Here is a 7,314-nt window from a genome sequence, read left to right as displayed (position 1 = left end):
TTGATTCAATGTATTTGCCCAAGAGATGCATCCTTTCATGATAATTTTCATCCATGGTGGTTACAACCACCTATTAAGCTAATGGGTGGCTCAAAAACCTCTTTAAAATTCTTGAAAATCGATTTTACTCGTCCAGTAACTGCCACTGGTGCTTAAGCGTGGGGTCTTGATGCTTAGGTGCGGCCTTCTTTATTTAACCGGCGCGTAAGCGCTGTATATGTCGCTTAGGCGCCAAAACTCTTTTGCACAATTTTTCACCTTTTTGCTCCAAATTTTATCCTTTTTCACTCCTTTAAGCATTTTTTCCATTTTTACTTATCTCTGCAAGAAAAACAAAAAAAAAACTTCCATTAAAGTGCAATATCTCAAAAATAGGTATAAAAATGTGTCTAAAAACACTATATAATTTAGGTGTATCAGAAAGCACAACCAAGTGTGTGACGACGTGTGGTCTATCAGAGCTGATTATGTGATACACTAAAAATATATGCATTTTTAGACTCATATTTTATACTCATTTTTTGTGATATTGCACTTTAATGGAAGGTATTTTTTATGTTTTATTGCAGGTTGTTAATTTTTAGGATTCGGAGCAAAAAGGAAGCGAAAAGGATGAAATTTGGAGTCAAAATGGAGATTTAGAAAAATTGTTCAGCGCCGATGGTGCCAGTGTCATTGCAGACTCGAAATCTGGAATATTCGACTAATTTGGATGCTTTTTGAAGAGTTTTTGGATGGACCTATTAAAGAACCGACCCTAGGCTCTATTTAGAGCCAAAATTGATTAGAAAAGAGGCCTTTTCACCCCTCTTCGCACCTCTTCGCGCTCCTCCTTGCCACTTTACATCCTTCCATGCCATTTCACACCATTAGTCATTTATTTTCTTTATAGTTTTGAATTTTTATGGTGAATTTAAGCGTAAATTACTCTCTAAGAAATGCTGGAGAGGGAGAGAAGTGAGAGATTTCTTTTTCCTACATTTTTAAGGGAGGCTACAAAGGATCGAGAAAGAGTTTCAGATAAGTTTTGTTTGTTTATTAGTGTTGTGCGAACTTTCTTTTATATATGAAATTTGTGTTTTGTTGTATCTTTCTCATGAAGTCTGAGTAGTTCCCTTTATTTTTCCCCCTACTCTAAGATATGGTGAAATGAAGAGATAATTTGGATGTGTCAATGTTAAAATATAAAATAAATTGTGATGGTTTTTCAACTTCGCTCATAATTTACTTTTCGATCTGGTAAATTGAATTATTAAAATTTGTTGTGAAATATATGATCTGGGAAATTAAATATGAGTTCTACAACAGAGTAAGAATCACATTTAAGTACATGAAGGAGCATTTCGTTCATGGAATTAAGTACAAATAAATAGGGAAATATAAATTGTTGGGTGTAGAATTGGAGATTTTTAGGGTGACAGACTATAATCCTCATATAGATCTTTGTGTTTATGAACTCAAGAGAGAGTTAACCTTCAAGGGAAGGGAAGTGGGAGCTCTAGAGTGAGAGCTAGTATCCTCCTAGCCTAGCCACAAATTCCACAAATTTTCTAGCCACAAATTTTGGGACTAAACCTAAGATTAGCCAATGGTTTTCTATAACACTGAATCAGGGTAGAGAATTAAAATTTCTCCTATTTGGCATAATACAAATTTAAACCAATTATTTCCTCTCATTTCACCAAAAAACTCATTGTAGTGGGAAAGATGCTTTTTCATATTAGAAAACTTCATCACTTAAACATAGTTTAGTAGTTACTAATTTAAAATCTACATTTAAATTTTACTAGTAGTTAATAATTTAGTTTTAATATTATCTCAAAAATTCAAAATTAGTGACAGTAATTTTATTTTATTTCTAAGAATTTCCTAGTTAATTTATCATCTCAAAATTTAAACATTCCTAGTGGGATCGATATTTGGGACTTAAATAGAAAGTCTTATATTACTTGATAACAATACGTATACTTGCGTAGAATCCCAAAATTAAGTACTTAATGTTATTATTCATAAAATAAAACATTAAATTTTTAGCACTCTTGAAAAACGATTGTAAAACGGAGCCAATTTTATAAATTTTACACAACTATATTCAACCAAGATCAAGTTTTTGGCATCGTTGACGGGGAAGGTATCGGTAAATTAAATTGATTTGGTAAATTATAAAACTTAGGGACAAAATACAAAATATCAAAAAAATATATAAAATAATAAATCCAAAAATATATATATAATTATATAATTAAAAGTATTTTGAGAAATTTTTTTTTTGCTTAATTTTTGCAAAATATTGGATCTTAAAGTTTAGTACCTTACGATTAGAACGTACTGTTAGAAAATTCCAAAACAACAAAAAAGAAGTTAAAAATTTGAACAAAATAAAAATTAACCTAGATAAATGAAAATAGACAAAGACCTTTAAAAGATTTTGCTAATCCAACAGCAGATGAACTTCACTTAACTATTTAAAATCCGGATGTTGCTGCTAATCTATTTGAGCTTAAACCTGCTATTATCCAAATGGTACAAAATAATCAGTTTGGAGGAACACCTATTGAAGATACTTACATCTTGCTAGTTTTCTTAAAATTTGTGCTACTTTTAATTATGACAAAGTGCTTAATGATGTTGTTAGGCTCAAAATTTTTCTTTTTTCATTAACGAATAAAGCTAAAGCTTGGTTAAACTCATTAGCACCTGGATCTATAAGAAATTGGGGAGAACTATCACAAAAATTCTTGGCTAAATAAGCTTAGAAATGATATTACTACATTTTGTAAGTTTGAAGGGGAATCAATATATGAAGCACGGGAAAAATTTAAGGGTCTCCTTAGAAAATGTCCACACCATGCTTTACCAGATTTGATGCAAATCTATTTTAGCATCTCAAATTACTGATATATCAAAAAATATTAATCAAATTGGAATGAACTATTCTCAAATGCCACCAATATTAGAGGAGAATTTGCTAGGGTGGATAATTGATACTCAATCATCTTATGAAACTTTAAATGCTGTAAATAATCAAAATAACAATCCCTATTATAACTATTACAACCCTAGATGGAAAAATCATGCTAATTTTAGTTAGAATAATTATAATAATTCAATAAACCCCTTAGAAAATTTAAATAATCAAGTAAATCCTCATTAGCAACCTTATTTCAACCTTATTGTCCTCTTGGCCTCTTGGATTTAACTCTAACCTTAACCCACATGTTAAGGAAAAGAATTTGATGATGGAAGAAGTAATGTTGAATATGGGAAATCAAATATAAAATCAAGAGGCTACTATTAGGAATATTGAAAATTAATTAGGACATATTGTTAGTGCACTCAGTAACAAACATTCATGAAATCTTCAGAGTACTGTGGAAGTTAATCCAAAAGATCAAAATAAGGAGCAAATTAAAACTATTCAATTAAGAAGTGGAAAAGAAGTTGAAATAGGAATCCAAAGAGAAACTGAAGTTGATGAGGAGAAGGAAGAGATGAAAAGTGACCATAATGAAAATGAAAAAACACAAGTTCTCTTAGAAAAACCATTAGCTCTGTTTCCTTAATGACTAAAATAGAAGAATAAAGAAAAAAAATTTACAAAATTTTTGGGAATCCTTAAAAACTTAACGATAAACATTCCTTTCATTAAAGCTTTGGAACAAATGTCAAGTTATGTAAAATTTATGAAAGATATACTAAATAAGAAAAGGAAGTTTGCAGATCATGAGACCTTGCACTTAGTGAAGAGTGTAGCACTATTATTCAGAAAAAGCTTCTTGAAAAGTTAAAAGATCCTGGTAGTTTTACTATAACTTGTGCAATTAGTGAAATTTTTTTTTGGAAAATCCTTATGTGATTTAGGAGCGAGTATCAATCTTATGCCTCAATTAATTTTTAAACATTTAGATTTAGGAGAGATTTCCCCTACTACTGTAACTTTTCAGTTAGCTGATCAATCAATAACTTATCCTAAATGTGTTATAGAAGATGTATTAGTACAAGTGGATAAATTTATCTTTCCTATAGACCTTATAATATTAGATATGGAGGAAGATAAATAAATTCCTATTATTTTAGGGAGACCATTTCTTGCAACGCGGAGAGTTGTGAGATGTGTAAAAAGTAGAATTCATAATGAGAGTTAATGATCAAGAAGTAACATTTAATATTGAAAAAGCTATGAAATATCCTGAAATAGAAAAAGACAATGAATGTTTTAGGATGAAAGTTGCTGATTATCTACGTAATGAGTAATTTAAGAAAGAGTTTGAAAAAAAATTAAGGCAAGAAAAATTTAGTGAGAGTGAGAAAGAAATTAAAGAAGAAATTTTACCTTATATTCAGCACAAATTTGAAACTTTAGATTTTTTGGAAAATGATAATAAAAATCTTATTCCTTCATGTATTAAACCATCTGAACTTTCACTGAAAGTATTACCTTCCCATTTAAAATATATTTTTTAGGAGATTCATCTACATTATCTATTATTGTATCTTATGAGTTAACTGAAATTCAAGAACAAAAATTAATAAAAATGCTGAAAAGATATAAAAAGGCTTTTGGATGGACTTTAGCAGATATTAAAGAAATTAGTCCTTTGATTTGTATGCACAGAATTCTATTAGATGAATAATACGAACCTAAAGATGATCCTCAGAGGAGATTAAACCCAATAATTAAAGAAGTTAAAAAAGAAATCTTAATATGGTTAGATGCTGGAATTATATATCCTATTTTAGATAGTGCTTGGGTGAGTCCAATTCACTATGTTCCAAAGAAAGGAGTGACCGTTGAAGTAAATGAGAAAAATTAATTAATCCCAATAAGACAAGTTACTGGTTGGCAAATTTGTGTAGAGTATAGAAAATTAAACATGGCCATCAGGAAAGATCACTTCCCTTTACCCTATCTAAACCAAATATTGGATAGATTGGTTGGAAACAAATATTACTGCTTTTTAGGTGAATATACTGGTTATCATCTAATTCCAATTGCTCTTGAGGATTAAGAGAAGATAACGTTTACAAGCCCTAATGAAACATTTGCTTTTTCGTAGAATGCCTTTTGGATTAAGCAATGCACCTACGACTTTTCAGAGATGTATGATGTCAATATTTAGTAATTTTATTGAACATGGAATGGAGGTATTTATGGATAATTTCTCTGTATTCGGGACTTCATTTGAATTATGTTTAAATAATTTAGAAAAAGTTTTGGAATTATGTGAAAAAATCAACCTAGTACTAAATTAGGAAAAATGTTAATTTATGGTTACAAGAGGAATTGTACTTGAGCATAAAATTTATGAAAATGGCATGGAAGTAAATCCTGCAAAAGTTCAAGTTATTGAAAAATTACCACCTTCTACTACGGTCAGAGGGGTAAGAAGTTTTCTAGGAGATGCTGGTTTCTACAGGCATTATATAAAAAAAAATTTCAAAAATAACTAAGCCATTATGCCAACTTTTAGAAAAGGATACAAAATTTGATTTTAATGAGGAATGAATAAAAGTATTTGAGCTGTTAACGATTCGAACACGAACGAACGCATCACTGTTCGTGTTTGGTTCGTTTAACTAACCGAACGAAAAAAATTTATTCGCGTTTGTCTCGTTTACTTATCGAACGAATCGAACACGAACTCATTGACGAACCGAACACGAACTGTTCGCGAACAACGAGCTTTTTTGACAGCCCTACTGGTTTCTACAGGCGTTACATAAAAAATTTTTCAAAAATAACTAAGCCATTATGCCAACTTTTAGAAAAAGATACAAATTTTGATTTTAATGAGCAATGCATAAAAGTATTTGAATTATTGAAAGAAAAATTAATCACTACACCTGATTGGGAGAAACCATTTGAAATAATGTGCGATGCTAGTGATTATGCTATTGGAGCTATTTTAGGACAAAGGCACAACAATGTTTTTAAAGTAATATATTATGCTAGCAAAACTCTAAATCATGTTCAAATTAATTACACTACTACTAAAAGAGATTTGTTAGATATTGTCTATGCCTTTGATAAATTTAGACCTTGATTGGAACCAAATGTATAGTAAATACATATCATTCTACTATCAAATACTTGATACAAAAGAAGGATGCTAAACCAAGATTAATTAGATGGAGATGGATACTTCTATATACTTCTATTGCAAGAGTTTGATTTTATTATAGTTGATAAGAAGGGAAATGATAATCAAATAACTGATTATTTGTCTAGACTAGAAAAAGAAATAAAATAAATATTAACTAATTTTGCAAATAAAATTTTAGAAAATTTCCCTGATGAACAATTATACAATATTGATGAAATAAATAGACGGTGGTATGTAGATATAATAAATAATATTGTAAGTGATATTTTGCCACCAGTTGTTAAGAATAAAAAATTAAAGAAATTTTTATATGATTCAAAATTCTATTTTTGGGATGACCCATATTTATATAAACAATGTAAAGATTTAATTATTAGAAGGTGTGTGCCTTATGAAGAAACTTAACAAATAATTGAAAGATGTCATGATTCTGAATTTGGAGGACATTTTGGAATAAATAGAACTGCATACAAAATTTTGTAAGCTGGATTTTCTTGGCCTACTCTTTTTAGAGATGTTAGTGAATATATTAAAACATGCGATCGATGTGAGCGAGTAGGAAATATTTCTATAAGAAATGAAATGCCTCTAAATTACACATTCCAAGTTGAAATTTTTGATGTGTGGGGATTAGATTTTATGGGACCATTTATGCTTTCATTTGGAAACTTACATATATTACTTTCTGTTAATTATTGTCCAAATGGATTGAAGCTATTGATACACCTAGATTTGATGCTCGGAGTGTTTCTAAATTTTTAATTAAGAATATTTTTACAAGATATGAAATGCCGAGAATAATTATTAATGATGGAGGATCCCATTTTAGGAATAAGAGAATCGAGAAATTGATTAAAAAATATGATATTATACATAGATTCTCTATTGCTTATCATCCTCAGACTAGCAATTTAGAAAAAATATCAAATTGTGAAATAAAAAAAAAATTAGAAAAAGCTGTAAATCCTTATAAATTGGATTGGTCTGTTAGATTAGATACTGCATTATGAGCATACAGAATTGCTTATAAGAATCCTATAGGAATGTCCCCATATAGACTTATTTTTGGAAAAACATGTCACTTACCAGTAGAATTGGAGCATAAAGCATTTTGGGCTATTAAGGAATTTAATTTTAATCTTAAAGATGCTGTTGAGAAAAGATTATTGCAACTCTATGAACTTGAGGAGATAAAAAATGAAGCATATGA

Source organism: Phalaenopsis equestris, unplaced genomic scaffold, assembly GCF_001263595.1.
Source record: "Phalaenopsis equestris unplaced genomic scaffold, ASM126359v1 Scaffold000572, whole genome shotgun sequence".
In the NCBI taxonomy this organism is placed as follows: domain Eukaryota; kingdom Viridiplantae; phylum Streptophyta; class Magnoliopsida; order Asparagales; family Orchidaceae; genus Phalaenopsis; species Phalaenopsis equestris.
Note: the sequence above shows the minus strand (reverse complement) of the source record.